Consider the following 25,617-nt stretch of genomic DNA (forward strand, 5'->3'; position numbering starts at 1 on the left):
TAAAGTTTATTTGTATTGTAAAATAACAGTTTTATACTATTTAGTTGATAGTTTTAGTTTATATATGTGCAGTATGTATATAGTGTATATATACATACATAGGACAGGCCAGGAATCGAACCCGGGTCTCCGGCGTGGAAATCTACGGCTCTTCCGACTGAGCCAAAGAAGCATGCTCCTATGGCACGCCGTTTTGTCATAAAATACACATAATACTTAAGGTCAAATCTTTTGACCTTAAGGGCAAAAAATGTTTTTTGCCATTATGTACATTTCACCTTAAGGGCAAAAGATTTGACCTTAAGGTCAAACAACTTTTTTGCCCTTAAGGTCAAATCTTTTGCCCTTACAGCTGACAATGCAAGTTAAAACATACATTTGAAATTTAAAAAAAATATATTAACGAAATATTTTTTTTTCAAAAATTGTTTCTGAGACATCCCCTAGTTATGACAGTGTGGTATCTAAGGAAGTGGCAGCCATTTTTCTTTTGCTCTGCTTAGTAACCTTCACTGGCCAACGCCCCTATATAAAGCACGTGACACGTGTGACCATCACGTGTGTCGTTACTTATACATGTCTTGAAACAGGGAATACACATGCTCAAATGTCGAATGTCCAATCCAGAAAATTAAACACTGCCACCTCACCTGACAATATTTAATCTAGCCCATAGAATGAATGTGCTGTCAGCTATATCCCACATATGTACCATACTGAAGTAATAAAAAACACGCTCATTATACACTAAAGTTTTAAACGTACATGTACATCGACACGTGTGTGTCCTTGATAGTTGTCGCTCGTTCGGGTCAGGTACGTAGTCACGTGTACATGGTCAGTTGAGCGCATCGAGTACGACGATATACGTGGAGATATGTGGACGGATTATTGTTTGGATTTCTATTCACTTGCGTTGGAATTTTATTTTGAGAAACATCTAAATGACAACTTAGAGGAGTTGACATGTTTTCTTGCTAAAACAAAGTCCCATATAGTATTACAGGTGAGGGGTTTGTTTACCTATTTGTAGGTGATATATACTGTGGACTGCTAGGTGTATGGGTACATGAATGAGCGCACGTGTGTCGATTCACGCGCTTTATATAGGGGTCGGTGAGTCGTCGGAATGAAAAACAAAAATGGCTGTTCTCAACCGGGGAATGTCTCATAAACGATTCTTGAACAACGAGTATACTTATTTAAAAAAAAAATCATTTTAATAATTTTAACTTGCATTGTCAGCTTTAAGGTCAAATCTTTTGCCCTTAAGGTTAAATGTACATAATGGCAAATAATTAATCTGTAGAAGTCACTATTCTATTCATACCCCTAATCACATAATGGACTTGTCCACATACTAAACAACATGAAACACCTAGGGAAATGAAATTTTAAGTCCTTTAAAAGTTGAAAAAAAAACAATGAAAACACCAAACAACTGATGAAAATTGAAAATCCCATAAAATAATTTAACAAAATTGTTTTCAAAATTGTTCATTAATTGACACTAGAAGTCTATCTAGTTATAATTCACTTGTATTGCTACAATTATAATAAAAAAGTTGTAACTTTACATATATATTCAAGAAATCTTTAGCCCTTGCTTAAGGTCAAATAACCTTATGTTAATATATCCTTTGCCCTTAAGGTAAATAAATCTTTTGCCCTTAAGGTCAAAAACCTTTTTTAACCTTAAGATAAATAAATCTTTTGCCCTTAAGGTCATAAAAATCTTTTGCCCTTAAGGTCAAAAACCCTTTTTAACCTTAAGGTAAATAAATATTTTGCCCTTAAGGTCAAAAACCTTTTTTTAACCTTAAGGTAAATAAATCTTTACTTTACTTAGTGTGTTTGTGACTATGGGATTTATACTTGGGATGTACTGTACGGATATCTCCTACATGTATCAGTGATGTAATATATACGGATGAACCCATACGGATTACTCTATCATACTTAGTGTGTTTGTGACTAAGGGATTTATACTTGCATTTGGGATGTACTGAATACTTCTCAATGATGGATATCACCTAGCAGTGAACTTAAGTGAAACAGTATACCAGTGTGTGTGTTCCTAATGGATTTATTGTGAACTATATTACGTGGATGTTTATGTGGATAAATGATGTGATGTTTTCTAGTTTTCCCTGCCGTAGTCACCTTCCATCACGGACTTACGATATACAATAGCGTCTCGTCATAGCCTAAGTGCTATCATATTTTGGACAAACGCTACATATTTATGAATGTCCCCATACTCGATACTCCAGGGGTTCCAATCACTTACGATCTCTACACCCCTGGACTATCTCATAGTGAAATTGAAGGCAGCTCAGCGGAAAAATTTGACCAATCACAGGCCAGCAAAGATTTCCTTTGAAGACTACAGAGAGAGCGACGCCTAACATCAAAGCCACACAGTCAACCTACCACACCGTACCGTTTAGAACGAATATACGTACCCGGCTTATTATAGCTTTCGGCCGGGTACGAATTGGTCCCTATGTGTCCTAGTGGAGCACTGCCTCCGAAAATCACTCGGGCACAATTTTCTATACTTTTTTGTAGGTTTCCTAGTATTTTGTGCGTATACAAGCATTTATATATGTTTTTTGTCGAAACTAACATAACTACCATTCTTAATATCTACCGTACCGCTCACAAAACGTCAAATTCTTACTTTGTAGACTTGCTGTATAAATTCACTGCGGAAAGGTCGTCATATGTCGCTGAGAATTTGATATTTTATATGGTTAAGTTTTATTGCCTAGTGTAACCGATATAAAACAAGTACGATAAAATGCATGCAAACGTTTAAATAATTAGCAGTAATAGGCACCAATTGTAGCTCTAAAGACGACAACATTTTCTTTTGAGTTACAATATTGCAGCTACGTACCGTTATACGGCTCTTTTAATTTGATGTACATCAAATGACTAAATTACCTGTTCTATTCTGTTGCCTCCAGTTTTACTATGAGATAGTCCAGGGGTGTAGAGATCGTAAGTGATCGGAACCCCTGGAATATCGAGGATGAAATGTCCCAGGAATAAATTAAATGATAAATGAAAAATCCTCTGCGTATTTTAAAGATGCTCCACCGCCGACAGAGCATAAATGGCATTCATCATTAGAACAATAATTGGTGTTTAATCGTGTATATACAGTATAAGTCTAATTAACACAAAAAATAATATAAAATGATTTATTTCGCCATTGGTGCATGCACAATTAGTACTTCATTCTATAAAGGATATAGTGACACGGGATTTTTTCGGGATGCAATTAATTACTTTTCATATTTTTAACTTAAAGTAAAATAAGAAGCTCAAACTTTTCAATTGTGCTAATGGTGTAAAGTAAGTAACTTTTGCAACTGAAGAAAAATACTAAATCGTCTACTCCTGTTTTTGTATAGCGAAAAAATACCATTTGTCAGCAGTGGAGCATCTTTAAATAGATATGATCTGCTAATATTAAATCCCGAAATCAATCAGATTTGGCATTGCGTATAAATAGTTTGTTTATCCAGAGATTTAGATAAATATCTATGTCTCTGGTTTATCTGATAAAGTAAAAACAGAAATAGAGAAGGTGCTGTAACTCCTGTTATGCACTGTATACACTGTACCTCCGTAGTGACAGTATACACCAAGGATTTATAAGCGAAATATACGTCCTTGATTTACTCACACGACATATTTGACTGGTGGAATTTCCTTGGGTGATCTTTCCAGAATTTGTTTAACCTATGCGTTGACTATCGTGATCTGTATTCTAATCAGACTGGTATAATCAGAGATTTAAATAGTAAATTACAGTATCTATGTAAAAAGCATTTGTCTATCTGGGTTATTTAATAAGGGTCAAAGAAGTAATATCAACAGGATTTTCCAGATGACACGGGATCCGATCAAACGTAAGTCTGTTTGAATGGGACAAGGAAGTAATTCCAACCGTGTGGGCAAAACAAAATTGTCAAATTTTCGAGGCGATCTGCCCCTTTATCAAGACAAAGAAAACGAACACGATTACATAATAGAATACGAACAGTTATGCGGGACAAAGTAGACAAATATTAAGCTACATTGTATATAGCACAATGGAGCGCAATGAACCCTTCGGCAGTGGCAGCCGAAGGCCGGATCTACAAAAATGTATCCATGCTGTTCGGCAGAACGCTAAAACATGAGCGATGACTGGAAAGCGTGCCACGTGTGACGTCAAATGTGTGGGGAAATTTATATATATATATATATATTGCTCATTGGTATAGGATGCAAATTTAGTCGCCTATCTTAGGTTATTTAACAGATATATTTGTAGAAGCATGCGTTTTGTTGTTTATGTGCGTTTCAATTGTGATAAATTATTTCTTGTCTTCAAATTGCTCTATGCGTACAAAATAAGGTCTTCGTGTATAAAAAGCGTACAGAAATAATTTTTAAAAATGACGATATCCACAAAATATGTACACATCCGGAATTTATGTATCAAGCCGCGCCATATTTTCATATTATAGTACATATTTCACTTCCGGTTTTGAAATCGAAAGTTTAACTAGGAAGACATCGAGACGAACAGACGAAGGTAAATAGGTTCGCTTAGTATTTACTCTTTCCGTCATGTCAGTAAACCCACATCACGAATCATCCATACATGCATGACAGAAGGTCTGGTGTTGTAGAAAGACTTAAATGAAAGATAAATAATCCTTTCGGTTATATTTTTCTGTCAAATTAAAAACATTTTTTACTGTACTGTAACGTATATAGAATTCTAATAGGAATTACAAAGGAGTTTTCAATAAATATGTTTATAGATTGCCACGAAATGATATTTTGGTACACATTGTTGGGTATCAAAATATGCTATTTTTATAGAAACCTTAAGACATGTTTCAAGTTTAAAATACTCTGTCATCTAAAAATAATATTTTAAATATTGTTATAATTGATTAACCATGTTTAATTGTTACCATTCAAGATTTTGAGCATTATTCGGAGATTTAATTTTATCAGATTCCATTCATTGATTATTTTCTATTTTCCCACATTATGCTATGTTGCTTGTTTTCCTATTTATCCTTGTGTTTACATTATTTAAACAGTGAGTAATGTCCTTAATTTAAAATCTTTCTCAATTTAGAGGTGTTCTATATACATGTACATTGTGCATGTATGCATGGTTGTATGCTGATAAAAACTTTAAAGGAATTACTTCCTTTAACAGTTCTCATAATGCAATAAGTTAAGGATGTGTAAACAGGAACCATTAATATATTCTAAAAGTTTGTGTTAGTTTAATGAACTGTATGGTTTAATTAAACAAAACAGTAAACAAATTATTTGATTTGATATTTCACCATAACAATCACACATGTATACTATATTTATCACGAATAAATTATTTTAGATGTTGTTTGCTGATACAGTTTAAAAGTTTTTGTTTTGTCAATGTACTGAAATATCTTTTGAGTATTATTTTCTTTACTTCATTAATGCCTGGATTGATTTAACATGTTAAATTATTTATCCCCCTAGACACATGTTCTCATATGACCCTCACTGATGGTGTCCCCCTAGACACATGTTCTCATATGACCCTCACTGATGGTGTCCCCCTAGACACATGTTCTCATATGACCCTCACTGATGGTGTTGACTGTTCCTGTAGACTTGTGACCTTGACCGTGGGTGTCCCCCCTCTAGACACCTTTTCTAATATGACCCCAACTGTTTGTGTCCCTCTAGACATCTGTCCTCATATGACCCTGACTGTTGGTGCCTTAAGACACCTGTCCTAATATGACCTTGACTGTTGGTGCCTTAAGACACCTGTCCTAATATGACCTTGACTGTTGGTGTCCCCTAAGACACCTGTCCTTATATGACCCTCACTGTTGGTGTCCCCCTATACACCTGTCCTCATATGACCCTGACTGTTGGTGTCCCCTTAAGACACCTGTCCTCACATGACCCTCACTGTTGGTGTCCCCCTATACACCTGTCCTCATATGACCCTGATTGTTGGTGTCAACCTAGACACCTGTCCTCATATGACCCTGACTGTTTGTGTCCTCCTAGACACCTGTCCCAAAATCACCCTGATTGTTGGTGTCCCCTAAGACACCTGTCCTCATATCACCCTGACTGTTGGTGTCCCCTACCACACCTGTCCTCATATGACCTTGACTGTTGGTGTCCCCTATACACCTGTCCTCATGATCATATGACCATGACTGTTGGTGTCCCATAAAACACCTGTCCTCATATGACCCTGACTGTTGGTGTCCCCTAAGACACCTGTCCCCATATGACCCTGACTGTTGGTGTCTCCTTAGACATCTGTTCTCATAAGACTCTGAGTGTTGGTGTCCCCTAAGACACCTGTCCTTATATGTCCCTGACTGTTGGTGTCCCCTAAAACACCTGTCCTCATATGACCCTGACTGTTGGTGCCCCCCTAGACACCTGTCCTCATATGACCCTGACTGCCCCCTAGACACATTTTATGACTTTAAGTGTCACAATTTATAATTAGGTGATTTTGACTAGATGTATTCTTGACGCTTGCCTCATGAACCTGCCTATTGTATGAAATGTGTCCTCCACAATACACACCCTTCCATCCCAGACTAAGTTCTAGCTAACATGAGCTGTGTGTTGTACCTAGATATATTGTGTCATTATATTTAAACAAAAGGAAATGATAGGTAATCATCTATTTATATACATACAGTGCAGTCCTGATGATTTGCCAAATGTGTTATTTATTATTAACCAGATATAGACATTGAGTTATTAGCATTTATTTCCTGGTGATATTAACATCTGGTCTGTGTAGCATATTTAGTCCATGTAGAAGAGCAGGTAAGACTATCAGGCACCATATCTAACTTTTAACTTTTACTATTAATTTATATGTTTGTTTGAATTGTCATATCTCCTTAACCGCTAATCAAATGTTGTATATTTACAATTCCAAGGTCGTACAAACAGTCAGTGAGGAAACAATCGCAACAACTCAGACTGGTCTGTTTCTCAATTTCATCAATTATTTCAGCTTGACTGTTGAAGCTTTGTTTTGTTTGTTTTTTGTTTTCGTCCTCTTACATGTGTAACAGCCAGGATCATTTAGTGATGTTCCAGGTTTAGGAGGTAAAGCCAGAGTACCCATAGGAAAAAACACCCTTCAACAGTCAGTGCCTGACAACTACAACAGTCAGTGCCTGGCAACTACAACAGTCAGTGCCAGCTGGCTACTATTCCACTCGTGTTAATAGAATCTTTCCCTACCTTGAAGGTGTGACACTGACAATGAAATCACAATCCGAGGGAGAATTCATGAACAAGCCTCCAATTGCACATTCATGAATTCCCATGAGGGATGTGATTTTGTTGTCACACCTTGAAGGAAGGGAATGATTATTTTCCACACATACAATAGAAAGGATGAGACCACAAAATAACTATTCTCAATGTGACAAGAACATTGGTCTATCAACTACATTTTACAGTTACACTAGATGAATTCATGATGTCATGTCCTTGTTTTGCTGGAATTTCTGGTTCAAAAGGTTAGCAGTCGACAGTCACATAATCTGTCATATCCTAGATGTTGACAGAGAAATTTTTCACACCCAAATGTGTTAAAGTCTCAATAGTTGATGAGAATATATACCTAGTAGCTATGCTGTTCACCAACAGACCTTGCCGTTCCACGTACAGGTAAAATGATTTAGCTACTACATTACTCTCTCTATTACAGGCAAAGCAATGCAATTAAATTGGTTTTGTTATATAAGAAATTGTGTAATTGTCTTTCTCAATTTTTGATCTGAATGTTTCAGATTAATGCGAATCATCAGTGCACTTTGATTGGTTGATATGGAGCTTGAGGACATGGATATGAAGTATGATTTAAAATCGACGAAGCGCGGCTTAGTGTACATCATTGTGAATGAGAGGTTTACAGCCGAGGGCTACCCGAACAGGATCGGAGCCTATACAGACTACAAAAACATGAAAAAACTCTTCAAGCCTCTCAATCTTAAACTGATGACATACTATGATAAAACCGCGGAGGAGATCAAGAGTATTTTACGAAGTGGTAAGTATGAAAAAAAGTCTGAAAGAATAATATCAAGGGAGACTGTATTTGCTGCAAATAGCGCACCTCCCCCGCCTCTCCCCCTATAAGTTATATATATATAAATTCCCCCCATCCCATGAATTTAACAATGTTTTATACATGTGATGCCTCTGACAAGAGTATTGTATCCCATATTACATGATGAGCTTTAAAGGGACAGTTCAGTCTAATAGAACATTAAAATTTGTACATATATCGGACAAACACAGTTTTAATGGAAATTAGATCAGTCAGTTTTACTGTGATATGCCAGAAAAGCCCATAGTGGTGAAATCCGTGTGAAATGTTCAAACTCGCTCGCTGTCCGCCATTACACATTGTGGTCGAACATCTTGTATACTGAACCCTGTCCCTTGCTTGTAGATTAAAGCAACTTTTGTCTAGAACTGCTCAAATCGATCTGACAGTAGTGTTTTTACCTTTTTAGGTGAAATGTCTTGCCTAAAAAATCATTCTATCACCTCCTCAGTGGTTATGTAGTTCATTTGGTTAACGTGCATGACTTTGGCTCAGGTATGGGTACAGTGTACATATTGTACCTGCTTAATCATATTGATCAACGATTTGCAATTACAACAATATCAATCAAAATACTAAACAACGATGTGGAATTTGTCAATATTTTGTGTTATGTGTTTCATAAGAAACATAGAACAATACATTTATTCCACATTTTGCTTCTTGGTTATGTAAAAGAATTAGCCTGAGTGAATTGTCCATTTTACAAGTGAATCACAACATATCAATGTGTCTCAAAGGTTAAAAGCCATATGTATGTTTACGGTACAGTAACAGATAATATGTCATGAGTACAGAAAGAGTTAAAATATGGCTGACATTTCATCCACAACTCAAATTTTTAATTCACTAATAAGCCCTCCTCCCACCTTTCAATTCTTGAAGCGCCCTGGACACATGTACCATTGATTAGGATACTAGTATTAGGAAGAGCATCCTCGATATTCCAGGGCTTCCGATCACTTACGATCTCTACACCCCTGGACTATCTCATAGTAAAACTGGAGGCAACAGAATAGAACAGGTAATTTAGTCATTTGATGTACATCAAAAGAGCGTATAACGGTACACTGTGGTCGACTGTGTGGCTTTGATATTAGTCATCGCTCTCTCTGTAGTCTTCAAAGGAAATCTTTGCTGGCCTGTGATTGGTCAAATGTTTTCGGCTGAACTGCCTTCAATTTCACTATGAGATAGTCCAGGGGTGTAGAGATCGCTAGTGATCGGAAGCCCTGGAGTATCGAGGATGTAGGAAGAGTAACACTGTATGACTATATGTTGCTTGTAATAGAATGTACATATATTTCTTTGCAAAAAATATATGTAAACTGAAATGAAGAAAGTTTGAAATAAAATACATTTGATTTGATACTTAAAATGAAATAAAAAAATATAGCCAGTAAGAATTACATACACTATTGGGAATAATAATCACTAATCTTATAAGCATTTTTATATTATTATATTTTATATAATTCATAAGAGTTTTAATTTTCATGTAGAATTTGTAGGTTTAATTGGGAATTTTAGCTCACCTGGTCCGAAGCACCAAGGTTAGCTTAATGCAATATTGCATTGTCTCAATTATAAGAATTGACTTCTTCATGACAGCTGGTCAGAATTTTAAACAATTTGACTGGTAACATCCTTTTAGGGTTCTGACTAAAAGTTTTACAAATGGTAGGGCTGACCTGAGGGGTGGGGCCAAAAGTGGTCAATTTGGCTATTTCCATGTAAACGGCTTCTTTTTTTTATCCCCTTAACTCCCAAATACACCAAACTACGCCAATAACGTATCGGTGTTCAATAAACCGATCGGCGACTTTTCCTTGTACAGAGAAGATAGTCATCAATTTAGCAGTTAAAAAATTACTTTTCAAAGTATTGTAAGCATGTGTTATATGCTGATTGTTTTCTTGGAAAGCCATTCTTATATTCAGTTTTTATGATTTTTAACAAATCTGAGTCAGCAAATTTTTATGTGATAATAATGGTCCTCCGTCCATCCTTCTGTCCGTTAACGATTCCTGTTACCACTATTTCTCAGAATTAAAAGTACTGAAGGGATCTGTCACAAATTGCACATGCAGGTTCTCCAAGGGTCCTAGTTGTACAAATTGCATTTTCGAACCAATCGGTGAACACGATGGCTGACAGGACGCTATCTTGGATTTTGATAATTGAAGTTTGTTACCGCTATTTCTCTGAAAGCACTGAAGCGATCTGTCTTAAATTTTTAGTATGTTTGAAAAAGTTTGAAAAGCTGAAAAAAGATCCCTCTTTCCATTATCAGACATAGATCATTCTTTTTTGGGTGCCAAGATCCGTCTGGGATCTCTTGTTTGTTTTCTGTGTCCATTATACATTTGGACATTTTATCTAAACATCTTGATATGGGAGAATACAAAAAAATGTAATCCGGCTTGCTACAATGACATAATGGAAATGATTGAACTTTATTGAACTGATTTGAGTATGAAAATGAAATATTTGATGTTGTGAACAGTAACATGTCAAACAACCAATTCTGCAGCACAATACATTTTTTTCGAACTTATTTGCCTTTATACAGGCATTCTTGTTTTTATCAGTGACTGTTATTTTGTATATTTATTGTTTTTTCTCTCACTCAGCTTCCAATAAGCCTGACCTTGCGGAGAGGGCCTGCTTTATCTGCATAATTAGTTCCCACGGCGAACAATGGACAGAAGTTGATCAGAGAAGAAACAAAAGGACGATGGAGCACGCCATTGTGGGTGTAGATGGCAAAAGAGTTCTCACAAAGGATTTAGTGGAACTCTTCTCAGAGGAAAAATGTCGCGATTTAAATGGAAAACCTAAATTGTTCTTTATACAGGTATTTAAGTCTTGTTTTCTGGACGTCTTCTCACATTTAGGGCTGTGGTGGCCAAGTGGTTAAGATGTTATTACCAAATTACCACATGTCCTGCACCTCTGGGTTACAAGTTAATGATAAAACAAATGTGTGAGGGGCCACGGTGGCCAACATATGTAAAATCATCAATAACAAGAAAATACCCCTGTGTCTCAGTGAGAACATCGCAATGGACAATATAGCTGTTATCACTAATAATCTAATATCTCCAATATTGCTTCTATCGCCTATATATATATTAAATTCATGCTTTGTACAACAATGATTGACACGTGTCGCTGCCTATCAGGCCGATTATCAATAGTTCAACCTTCAATTTCACAAACACCGTTCTCCAACAGAGATTCTTATGATATATCCTTGACAGTTAACCCCAAAACTCTTTACAGGAGGCTTCCACTCTTTTCTAGCCTACCAACGGCTCTCAACTTAAGAGTGAAAACTATTAATCACTATAGAAACCCATCTTAAAGCGAGACATGCCAAGTCCATCATTGTAAAAATTCACAAATATTTTCAACCCAAAAACATAACAAAAAAATCAACTGAGAGCGAAAAATACACCCACACTAATGTTAATGCATTTCCATACTACAGGAAATTAAGGAAAGGATGGGAATCAGATATAAATAAATCACCTAGGATTTAAAATCGACCAAACCTAGCCCTGCAGAAACTGGAATTCTGGGTGCTGTCCCAAGACCTTGTGACCAGCAAAATCTTGTTAAAGTCTCAGTTTATACAACTTGGGGGGAAATGTAACAAACGAAGCGCACCACTTCTTTACACATTGATACTCCCTACCCAGATACTATGCTTGTCCCTTTGGTGGTCTTTTTACACAGTTATGAGTTATGACTACATACATTTATTAACTCACCTGGTCCGAAAACCATGGCGAGCTTATGCAATACCGTGGCGTCCAGCGTCCGTCATCCCTTAACAATCGACTTCCCCATAGCTGCTGGTCGGAATTTAACAAAATTTGACTGCAGGTAGCATCCTTATTGGGTACTGACTGAAAATTGTACAAATGGTTGGACTGACCCCCAGGGGCCTGAGTGGCGGGGTCAAAAGGGGTCAATTTGGCTATTTTCATATAAATGACTTCTTCTCTGAAACTAAGCATGGGATAGCACTCATATTTAATGCAATGGTGGCATACTTATAGGGTGGGGATTCAAAATGTACAAATGATGGGGCTGCAACCCAACCCCCCTCCCCCTCCTAACCTAAGGTCTGAGGGCGGGCCAAAAGTAGCCAATTTGGCTACTTCCACATAAATGACTTCTTCTTCTCTGAAACTAAGCACCAGATAGCACTCATAATGCAATGGTAGCATCCTTAATCCAAATGATGGGTATGACCCCTTGGGGGCCTGAGGGGCAGGGTCTTTGTGTAAAAAAAAACCACCAGGTGAGCGAAATAGGCCCTCTGGGCCTCCTGTATGGTAATGTTTTATTTCCTTGGACAGGCCTGTAGGGAGACTATCTACAGTAAAGATCGTAGTCAAGCTCTCGACGCTGGTGTAGGTGTCCAGTTATATCGTGTCCGCCAAGTTGTCTAAGCATCATCGACTGAGACAAAGGTTATCTACCAGGTCTTACTACGACAACGCCGATAGTAAACCTGACGATTCTGGTATGTACCTTAATGCTAAGATTGTTGCTAATGTTATTGCTGAGGATGTTGCTAATGTTCTTGGTGCGGGTTGTACCAGATCTTACTACGACAACGCCAATAGTAAATCTGACCAATCTGGTATGTACCTTAATGCTGAGGCTGTTACTCATGTTCTTGCTAAGGCTGTTACTAATGTTTTTGCTAAGGTTGTTGCTAATGTTCTTGCTAAGGCTGTTACTAATGTTCTTGCTAAGGCTGTTACTAATGTTCTTGCTAAGGCTGTTACTAATGTTCTTGCTAAGGCTGTTACTAATGTTCTTGCTAAGGCTGTTACTAATGTTCTTGCTAAGGCTGTTACTAATGTTCTTGCTAAGGCTGTTACTAATGTTCTTGCTAAGGCTGTTACTAATGTTCTTGCTAAGGCTGTTACTAATGTTCTTTCTAAGGTTGTTGCTAATGTTCTTGCTAAAGTTGTTGCTTAAACAGTACAGGTATTACACAAGAAATTACAAAAACAAGCCTATATTGATACTATAATTACAGGTGTACTCCTACAGATGCTCTGGACCAGATCATTGGTTCACTAGACATAGACAAGGATAAAGACAAAGATAAAGATGAGGAGGAGGACGATGAGTTTTCTGACGGCTATGACACGGATACCACAGATCAAGATTCTGAGGCTGATTCAGATAGAGAGGTGTGCTTCCTTGTTACATGTCTGATGTTAGTGGGGGTCGGGGTAGGGGTTGGAGATAGTGGGAGATGGGGATGGTGAGGGTAGGGAGGTTGGGGAATGAAGAGATGTGCTTCCTTGTTATATGTCTGATGTTATGTTAGTGGGGGTCGGGGTAGGGTTAGGAGATAGTGGGAGATGAGGGTAGGAGATGGGGGTGGTGAGGGTAGGGAGGTTGGGGAATGAAGAGATGTGCTTCCTTGTTATATGTCTGATGTTAGTGGGTGTAGGGGTAGGGGGTGGAGGTAGTGGGGGGTAGGGAGGAGATGGCGGTGGGGGGTTGGAAGCTAGGGGGAGATGGGGGTAGTGAGGAGATGGGGGAGGTTAGGGGATGGTGAGGTGTGCTTCCTTGTGTCTCAGTTTATACATGTCTTATGTTAGTGGGCATTGGCAAAACAACAAGTACATGTTATAAAAAATATATGCAATAAGGTTACAAATCTATTTGATGAATGTAAAATAACAAGTACATAAATGAGATTGATACCAGGTGGTAAGAAATATTACACTCATGCCATCACACACAATCCAGACTACAAAGTACAACATTTTATGTTTTACAGACAGGACATGAAGACATAAAGAAAAGGGACCGATCCCAATACAAGGATCAGAAAAAGGACATCGCCCCCGAAAGTGATCTTAGTATCCACATAGAGGCTGTAACACCGACGGACCAGAACAAAGACGTCACGGAGAGTAACGAAATAACCCAACAACAGGAGAGGCTGGAAGATGGTCCAAAGGACCAGGCAGATGCCGGTGGTAGAAAAGGGACCAGACGAAAGGTCATAACAGACATACCAGTGGCAGAGCTCGTGGAGGTCACAGCCATTCCTTGTCATGATGACATGCTTGTAATGTTTGCTTCCCCTCCAGGTATGTACACAAACCAATACACAGATTTAGTTGTAAACCTATACACCAATGTAGTTGTAAACCTATACACGGATGTAGTTGTAAACCTATACACAGATGTAGTTGTAAACTTATACACAAATGTAGTTGTAAACCTATACACAGATGTAGTTGTAAACCTATACACAAATGTAGTTGTAAACCTATACACAAATGTAGTTGTAAACCTATACACAGATGTAGTTGTAAACCTATACACAGATGTAGTTGTAAACCTATACACAGATGTAGTTGTAAACCTATACACGGATGTAGTTGTAAACCTATACACAGATGTAGTTGTAAACCTATACACAGATGTAGTTGTAAACCTATACACCAATGTAGTTGTAAACCTATACACAGATGTAGTTGTAAACCTATACACAGATGTAGTTGTAAACTTATACACGGATGTAGTTGTAAACCTATACACAAATGTAGTTGTAAACCTATACACAGATGTAGTTGTAAACCTATACACGGATGTAGTTGTAAACCTATACACGGATGTAGTTGTAAACCTATACACAGATGTAGTTGTAAACCAATACACAGATGTAGTTGTAAACCTATACACAGATGTAGTTGTAAACCAATACACGGATGTAGTTGTAAACCTATACACGGATGTAGTTGTAAACCTATACACAAATGTAGTTGTAAACCAATACACAGATGTAGTTAGTTGTAAACCTATACACAGATGTAGTTGTAAACCTATACACAGATGTAGTTGTAAACCTATACACAAATGTAGTTGTAAACCAATACACAGATGTAGTTGTAAACCTATACACCAATGTAGTTGTAAACCTATACACGGATGTAGTTGTAAACCTATACACCAATGTAGTTGTAAACCTATACACAAATGTAGTTGTAAACTTATACACAAATGTAGTTGTAAACCTATACACGGATGTAGTTGTAAACCTATACACGGATGTAGTTGTAAACCTATACACAAATGTAGTTGTAAACTTATACACGAATGTAGTTGTAAACCTATACACGGATGTAGTTGTAAACCTATACACAAATGTAGTTGTAAACTTATACACAAATGTAGTTGTAAACCTATACACGGATGTAGTTGTAAACCTATACACAGATGTAGTTGTAAACATATACACAGATGTAGTTGTAAACCTATACACAGATGTAGTTGTCAACCTATACACAGATGTAGTTGTAAACCTATTCACGGATGTAGTTGTAAACCTATACACAAATGTAGTTGTAAACCTATACACCAATGTAGTTGTAAACCTATACACAGATGTAGTTGTGAACCTTTACACAGATGTAGTTGTAAACCTATACACAGATGTAGTTGTAAACCTATACACAGATGTAGTTGTAAACCTATACACAGATGTAGTTGTAAACCTATACACAGATGTAGTTGTCAACCTATACACAGATGTAGTTATAAACCTATTCACGGATGTAGTTGTAAACCTATACACAAATGTAGTTGTAAACCTATACACCAATGTAGTTGTAAACCTATACACAGATGTAGTTGTAAACTTATACACAAATGTAGTTGTAAACCTATACACAGATGTAGTTGTAAACCTATACACAGATGTAGTTGTAAACTTATACACGGATGTAGTTGTAAACCTATACACAGATGTAGTTGTAAACCTATACACGGATGTAGTTGTAAACCTATACACGGATGTAGTTGTAAACCTATACACAGATGTAGTTGTAAACCTATACACAGATGTAGTTGTAAACCTACACACAGATGTAGTTGTAAACCTATACACAGATGTAGTTGTAAACCTATACACAGATGTAGTTGTAAACCTATACACGGATGTAGTTGTAAACCTATACACGGATGTAGTTGTAAACCTATACACAGATGTAGTTGTAAACTTATACACAAATGTAGTTGTAAACCTATACACAGATGTAGTTGTAAACCTATACACAGATGTAGTTGTAAACCTATACACAGATGTAGTTGTAAACCTATACACAGATGTAGTTGTAAACGTATACACAAATGTAGTTGTAAACTTATACACAAATGTAGTTGTAAACCTATACACGGATGTAGTTGTAAACCTATACACAGATGTAGTGTAAACTTATACACAAATGTAGTTGTAAACCTATACACGGATGTAGTTGTTAACCTATACACGAATGTAGTTGTAAACCTATACACAAATGTAGTTGTAAACCTATACACAGATGTAGTTGTAAACCTATACACAAATGTAGTTGTAAACTTATACACAAATGTAGTTGTAAACCAATACACAGATGTAGTTGTAAACTTATACACAAATGTAGTTGTAAACCTATACACAGATGTAGTTGTAAACCTATACACAGATGTAGTTGTAAACCTATACACGGATGTAGTTGTAAACCTATACACAAATGTAGTTGTAAACCTATACACGGATGTAGTTGTAAACCTATACACAGATGTAGTTGTAAACTTATACACAGATGTAGTTGTAAACCTATACACAGATGTAGTTGTAAACCTATACACAGATGTAGTTGTCAACCTATACACAGATGTAGTTGTAAACCTATTCACGGATGTAGTTGTAAACCTATACACAAATGTAGTTGTAAACCTATACACCAATGTAGTTGTAAACCTATACACAGATGTAGTTGTAAACCTATACACAGATGTAGTTGTAAACCTATACACAGATGTAGTTGTAAACCTATACACAGATGTAGTTGTAAACTTATACACAAATGTAGTTGTAAACCTATACACAGATGTAGTTGTAAACCTATACACGGATGTAGTTGTAAACCTATACACGGATGTAGTTGTAAACCTATACACAGATGTAGTTGTAAACCTATACACGGATGTAGTTGTAAACCTATACACGGATGTAGTTGTAAACCTATACACGGATGTAGTTGTAAACCTATACACAGATGTAGTTGTAAACCTATACACAGATGTAGTTGTAAACCTACACACAGATGTAGTTGTAAACCTATACACAGATGTAGTTGTAAACCTATACACAGATGTAGTTGTAAACTTATAAACAGATGTAGTTGTAAACCTATACACAGATGTAGTTGTAAACCTATACACAGATGTAGTTGTAAACCTATACACAGATGTAGTTGTAAACCTATACACAGATGTAGTTGTAAACTTATACACAAATGTAGTTGTAAACCAATACACAGATGTAGTTGTAAACCTATACACAGATGTAGTTGTAAACCTATACACAGATGTAGTTGTAAACTTATACACAAATGTAGTTGTAAACCAATACACAGATGTAGTTGTAAACTTATACACAAATGTAGTTGTAAACCAATACACAGATGTAGTTGTAAACCTATACACAGATGTAGTTGTAAATCTATACACGGATGTAGTTGTAAACTTATACGCAAATGTAGTTGTAAACCTATACACAGATGTAGTTGTAAACCTATACACAGATGTAGTTGTAAATCTATACACAGATGTAGTTGTAAACCTATACACAGATGTAGTTGTAAACCTATACACCAATGTAGTTGTAAACCTATACACCAATGTAGTTGTAAACCTATACACAGATGTAGTTGTAAACCTATACACAGATGTAGTTGTAAACCTATACACAGATGTAGTTGTAAACCTATACACCAATGTAGTTGTAAACCTATACACAGATGTAGTTGTAAACCTATACACCGATGTTGTAATTACATGTAAACCTATACACAGCTTCTATTCCTGAATGTATACAGATGTCACTGCCGAATCATTTTAATAAACATGAAAATACAAACTTTTCTAGTGGTTGTTTACTTAGTATACATAGTATAACTTGTTGATCTGTGAACCATGACAGCGACATTTCTTGTTTATCTGAGAACTATGACAGCGATATTTCTTGTTTATCTGAGAACCATATGACAGTGATATTTCTTGTTAATCTGAGAACTATGACTGCGATATTTCTTGTTAATCTGAGAACTATGACAGTGATATTTCTTGTTAATCTGAGAACTATGATAGCGATATTTCTTGTTAATCTGAGAACTATGACAGTGATATTTCTTGTTAATCTGAGAACTATGACTGCGATATTTCTTGTTAATCTGAGAACTATGACAGTGATATTTCTTGTAAATCTTAGAACCATGACAGTGATATTTCTTGTTTATCTGAGAACTATGACAGCCATATATTTTGTTTATCTGAGAACCATGACAGCCATATATTTTGTTTATCTGAGAACCATGACAGTGATATTTCTTGTTAATCTTAGAACCATGACAGTGATATTTCTTGTTAATCTTAGAACCATGACAGTGATATTTCTTGTTAATCTTAGAACCATGACAGTGATATTTCTTGTTAATCTGAGAACCATGACAGTGATATTTCTTGTTTATCTGAGAACCATGACAGTGATATTTCTTGTTTATCTGAGAACCATGACAGTGATATTTCTTGTTTATCTGAGAACCATGACAGTGATATTTCTTGTTTATCTGAGAACCATGACAGTGATATTTCTTGTTTATCTTAGAACCATGACAGCAATATTTCTTGTTTATCTGAGAACCATGACAGCAATATTTCTTGTTTATCTGAGAACCATGACAGTGATATTACTTGTTTATCTGAGAACCATGACAGCAATATTTCTTGTTTATCTGAGAACCATGACAGCAATATTTCTTGTTTATCTGAGAACCATGACAGTGATATTTCTTGTTTATCTGAGAACCATGACAGTGATATTTCTTGTTTATCTGAGAACCATGACATCAATATTTCTTGTTTATCTGAGAACCATGACTGCGATATTTCTTGTTTATCTGAGAACCATGACAGCGATATTTCTTGTTTATCTGAGAACCATGACTGCGATATTTCTTGTTTATCTGAGAACCATGACAGTGATATTTCTTGTTTATCTGAGAACCATGACAGTAATATATTTCTTGTTTATCTGAGAACCATGACAGTGATATTTCTTGTTTATCTGAGAACCATGACAGTAATATATTTCTTGTTTATCTTAGAACCATGACAGTGATATTTCTTGTTAATCTGAGAACCATGACAGTGATATTTCTTGTTTATCTTAGAACCATGACAGTGATATTTCTTGTTAATCTGAGAACCATGACAGTGATATTTCTTGTTAATCTTAGAACCATGACAGTGATATTTCTTGTTAATCTTAGAACATGACAGGATATTTCTTGTTAATCTTAGAACCATGACAGCGATATTTCTTGTTAATCTGAGAACCATGACAGTGATATTTCTTGTTTATCTGAGAACCATGACAGTGATATTTCTTGTTTATCTGAGAACCATGACAGTGATATTTCTTGTTTATCTGAGAACCATGACAGTGATATTTCTTGTTTATCTGAGAACCATGACAGTGATATATCTTGTTTATCTGAGAACCATGACAGTGATATATTTCTTGTTTATCTGAGAACCATGACAGTGATATATCTTGTTTATCTGAGAACCATGACAGTGATATTTCTTGTTTATCTGAGAACCATGACAGTGATATTTCTTGTTTATCTGAGAACCATGACAGTGATATTTCTTGTTTATCTGAGAACCATGACAGTGATATTTCTTGTTTATCTGAGAACCATGACAGTGATATTTCTTGTTTATCTGAGAACCATGACAGTGATATTTCTTGTTATCCCCTGCCCAGCGAAGTTGGCGGGGGATATACAAATGGGTTCCGTCTGTACGTACGTCTGTCCGTCCGTCCGTACGAATGGTTTCCGGAGCATAACTCTAAAACCAGTTGAGATATTTCCACGAAACTTCATACACACAAATGTCACACATTGGTCTTATGGTCTAGTAGTGCCTTTTGCTATTTTTAGGTTTTCATTTTTTGCATTTTTTCCGTAACCATGGAAACATTGCTGAAAATATCATATTTTTGTAACAGGTTCATTTCCGGAGCACAACTCTAAAACCAGCCGAGATATTTCCACGAAACTTCATAGACACATTAGTCTTATGGTCTAGTAGTGCCTTTTGCTATTTTAAGGTTTTCACTTTTTGCACTTTTTTTCTGTAACCATGGAAACATTGCTGAAAATGGCAGATTTTTGTGTAAGAATCGTTTACGGAGCACAATTCTAAAACCAGCAGAGATATTTCCATGAAACTTCATAGACACATTGTTCTTATGGTCTATTTGTGCCTTTTGCTATTTTTAGGTTTTCACTTTTTGTGCTTTTTTCTGTAACCATGGAAACATTGCTGAAAATATATCATATTTTTGTAGCAGGTTCATTTCGGGACCATAACTCTAAAACCAGCAGAGATATTTCCACGAAACTTCAGACACATTCTTTTAATGGTCTAGTAGTACCTTTTGCTATTTTTAGGTTTTCATTTTTTGCACTTTTTCCATTACCATGGATATATTGCTTGTTTATCATGAGAACCATGACTAGCGATATTTCTTGTTTATCTGAAAACCATGATTGCGATATTTGTGTATATAGTTCTGATTTAATTGTCAAGGCTATATACCTTCTTGTTTATATTGAACTAAATCCCAGTGATATGAATTATACTCCATCTTGTTTATTGAGAACTCATGACAGCGAATTTTTCTTTGTTCTATTGAAGTTTCTATGACAGCGATATATCTTGTTAGAACATCATATCAGAACTTACTTCAGTGATATCTTCTTTGTGTTATCTCGATCTGAGCGTGACCATGTCAGCGATATTTTATTGTTTATCTGAGAACCATGAACAGCGATATTTGTTTATGGATGTATGAAGAACCATGACAGTATGAGATATTTCTTGTTTATCTGAGAACCAATGACAGCTATATTTCTTGTTTATCTGAGAACCATGACAGTGATATTTCTTGTTTATCTGAGAACCATGACAGTGATATTTCTTGTTTTCTTCTTCTTGTTTATCTGAGAACCATGACAGCAATATTTCTTGTTTATCTGATAACCATGACAGCGATACTTCTGGTTTATCTGAGAACCATGACAACTTCTTGTTTATCTGAGAACCATTTCAGCAATATTTCTTGTTTATCTGAGAACCATGCCAGCGAAATTTCTTGTTTACTTCTTGTTTATCTGAGAACCATGACAGCGATACTTCTTGTTTATCTGAGAACCATGACAGCGATATATCTTATTTATCTGAGAACCATGACAGTGGTATTTCCTGTTTACTTCTGGTTTATTTGAGAACCATGACCGTGATATTTCCTGTTTACTTCTGGTTTATCTGAGAACCATGATAGTGATATTTTTTGTTTATTTGAGAACCATGACAGCTATATTTCTTGTTTACTTCTGGTTTATTTGAGAACCATGACCGTGATATATCTTGTTTACTTCTGATTTATCTGAGAACCATGACAGTGATATTTCCTGTTTACTTCTGGTTTATCTGTGAACCATGACAGTGATATTACTTGACAGCAATATTTTTTGTTTATCTGAGAACCATGACAGTGATATTTCTTGTTTATCTGAGAACCATGGCATCAATATTTTTTGTTTATCTAAGAACTATGACAGTGATATTTCTTGTTTATCTGAGAACCATGACAGTGATAATTCTTGTTTATCTGAGAACCATGACAGTGATATTTCTTGTTTATATCTGAGAACCATGACAGTGATATTTCTTGTTTATCTGAGAACCATGGCAGTGATATATCTTGTTTATCTGAGAACCATGACAGTAATATATTTTTTGTTTATCTGAGAACCATGACAGTGATATATCTTGTTTATCTGAGAACCATAACAGCGATATTTCTTGTTTATCTGAGAACCATGACAGCCATATATTTTGTTTATCTGAGAACCATGACAGCAATATTTCTTGTTTATCTGAGAACCATAACAGCGATATTTCTTGTTAATCTTAGATCCATGACAGCGATATTTCTTGTTAATCTTAGAACCATGACAGCGATATTTCTTGTTTATCTGAGAACCATGACAGCAATATTTCTTGTTTATCTGAGAACCATGACAGTGATATTTCTTGTTTATCTGAGAACCATGACCAGCAATATTTATTGTTTATTGTGAACCATGACAGCGATATTTCTTGTTTATCTGAGAACCATGACAGCGATATTTCTTGTTTATCTGAGAACCATGACAGTGATATTTCTTGTTTATCTGAGAACCATGACAGTGATATATTTCTTGTTTATCTGAGAACAATGACAGTGATATTTCTTGTTTATCTGAGAACCATGACAGTGATACATTTTGTTTATCTGAGAACGATGACAGTGATATTTCTTGTTTATCTGAGAACTATGACTGCGATATTTCTTGTTTATCTGAGAACCATGACAGTGATATATTCTTGTTTATCTGAGAACCATGACAGTAATATATTTCTTGTTTATCTGAGAACCATGACAGTGATATATCTTGTTTATCTGACAGTGATAACCATGTTTATCGAGAACCATGACAGTGATATTTCTTGTTTATCTGAGAACCATGACAGTGATATATTTCTTGTTTATCTGAGAACCATGACAGTGATATTTCCTGTTCATCTGAGAACCATGACAGTGATATATCTTGTTTACATCACAGGTAAAACTGGCCTGGAGGAGTACAACAGAAGGAGGCTGGCTTTTAGCAAACCTGTACAACGTCTTTAAACAGTATATCCGCAGCCGTGAAATCAGTAATCGGGACTTTCTCAGCATCTTAGTGGAAGTTTCGCAGGAGGTCTCGCACAAAGAAACAGTGACAGACGATCCTAATTACAATGGGTTGAAGATGGTGCCTACTATTTACCACCGACTCACAAAAGATGTTGTCATGTGTGCCGAAAAAAACACGGGGCTATTAAGAAAACTGGCAGAGAAGGTCTCAGAAATTATCACAAAATAATCAATTTGGGGCTTCGAGGCCTTTAAACAACATGGTTTAGTCCCATGTTTCGTGATTGTGACGTCGCAAAAATCATGTCAAAATATGACATCACAATTACTGGAAGGTGGGACTAATCGACAGTAAATGTTACTTTTTATAAACTTATTGTTTAGTCACAACATGTTGTAGATTAAATTTTTAACGGTGTGATGACTCTAAAATAACAATGTTAACCCAAGTAACACATAGAAAATCTGGTATCTGTGATATTTAGGAACCAGTTTATCACCTTTTATTTCTCTCAGTTAAAATTCCACATTAGAGGGAGCGGGGAGGGGGAATGGGGTAGGATGATTTTTATCAACAAAAAATTATTTAAAATTAAGAACTTATATAATATATTAGTTACAACTGTGATATTGTTGGTTGAGTGACGGAGTGAAACTCCATTATCACTATAAAAGGTTCATTCCTAACCCTCAGAGTCTGATAAGTACTACTGCTTCATGATAGAGTTAAACTCTTGATAGCTTTGTGGTGTTTAGGACACTTTACCTTAAGGGTCAGGATGACCTATAGTCATCATGTTTTGTCTATCTTTGTCCGCTGAGCACTGTGCGGAAACTTTTCAAATTTTGACCTTTTTTTCGAGTTCTTCAAGCGTGATTTGGCTGAAACTTGCCTGAAATTATCCTAACATGGTCACGACAAGGTGTTGTTATTTTTCGGGTTGGTCCAAAGTCCAAGATGGCCGTCATAGCCGCCTTCTTGAAAACACATTTTGAATTTCTTCTCAAGTTCTAACAGTGTGATTTGACTGAAACTTGCCCAAAATGATCGTGACATGGTCCTGACCAAGTAAAAATGCTGGTATTTTTCAGGTTGATCTGAAATCCAAGATGGCAACCACAGCTGCCATCTTGAAAACACATTTTGAACTTAAAATTTTACCAGTGAGATATGGCTGAAACTGGCTTGAAATTTTCCTGACATAGTCTTGACAAAGTGTTTTTATATTTTGGATTGATCCCAAATCGAAGATAGCCACCATGACACTATATCTAATTTATTTCTAATATGACTGTTGCCAAGGTTTTCAGATGACCGTTGAGGCTTGGGATCCCTTTTGTACAGAGATCACAGGTTGAATCACAGATTTATGTCTTTGTTAGGTGGATCACTGTTGTTATTTTGTTAACGTGACTTCCATACCTGTGTAACAGGACTAAGTTTATTTTAGTGTTTTATGTGGAACCTTTTCTAGAATACTTAACAAAATAACGTACCGGTATTGATAATGTATAAAAGGTCGTACGCACAGAATGCGAGGGAAAAATAAATGATTAAATATCCTCTATTAGACAATAATAATGTATATAAGATTGTGATTGTATCAGAGATTTAAATAGTATACATAATTGTACGAGTATACGAGAAAATCAAATAAATGATTATATTCTCTATAAGACATAGTGGTCAGTACATCAGGCCTGGCACCATAAAACTTTCTCAGACAGATTTTTTACTCAAGTCTATATGTAAAATCATACACTTGAGTAAAAAATCTGTCTGAGAATAGTTTTATGGTGCCGGGCCCAGTGCTATAAGGAAACAAATTATTGGTTCATAACTAAATCAAATGTTAAAGTGAATAGTCCGGCAAAGAAAACCAGTCTAAATGCGTTCATTGGCCTTCCAAAAGTTCTCCCATATTAATACGACGGCCAAGTTCTGCTTACGTTTCCCAGTTCTGACCATTAAAGTAAAGGAATGGTGAAAGCATTGAAAGCGAGGCTGCGTGGAAATGTAACCACGGACATAGTCAGCCGGGAGGACGTTTTAGGATTCATATACTTTAAATTAATTTCTTCGTGCGCAGACAGATTTTGGCGAGAGATTTTATTTTTCTATTTCATAAGAAATTATACTGGATACATTCACACCATTTTAACGACTTTAGCCATCCTTGCCCGACTGTTCACTTTAACATACTAGGTAATACACATTAATGTTAATTGATCAGTTGTGAGTTTCATACAGTGATGAATTCACATCAAATATACTGGGCTTTAGGGTATTATTTTACTTGTACAGTATATAACAAACATTATACATGTATACTTGATCCCAATTGTTCAAAAAGTGATTACATGTAGCTTAATCACATGATTAGAAAATTGTTCTTTTCTAATTTGCTGTAAAAACCGTGATTCCATCTGTATAATAAATACAATACTTCAGAATTCTGTAAATTTAGTCGAGTTTGTTTTCTACAAGAAGTTACCAGTGCATCTTAATTTGAAAATTGTTGTTAAAACTGATTAGCCTAATGTGTCATCAACTTTATAACGCCTGAACCACGATATTATATATACCAAGGAA

At 35.9% G+C, this 25,617-nt stretch overlaps 1 pseudogene; it reads left to right on the forward strand.

The window, feature by feature from the left end:
• Nucleotides 1-4,512: 4,512 nt before the first annotated feature.
• LOC138306782 (uncharacterized) lies at nucleotides 4,513-25,617 on the forward strand (annotated as a pseudogene).

The sequence above is a fragment of the Argopecten irradians genome, chromosome 13 (assembly GCF_041381155.1).
Source record: "Argopecten irradians isolate NY chromosome 13, Ai_NY, whole genome shotgun sequence".
In the NCBI taxonomy this organism is placed as follows: Eukaryota; Metazoa; Mollusca; class Bivalvia; order Pectinida; family Pectinidae; genus Argopecten; species Argopecten irradians.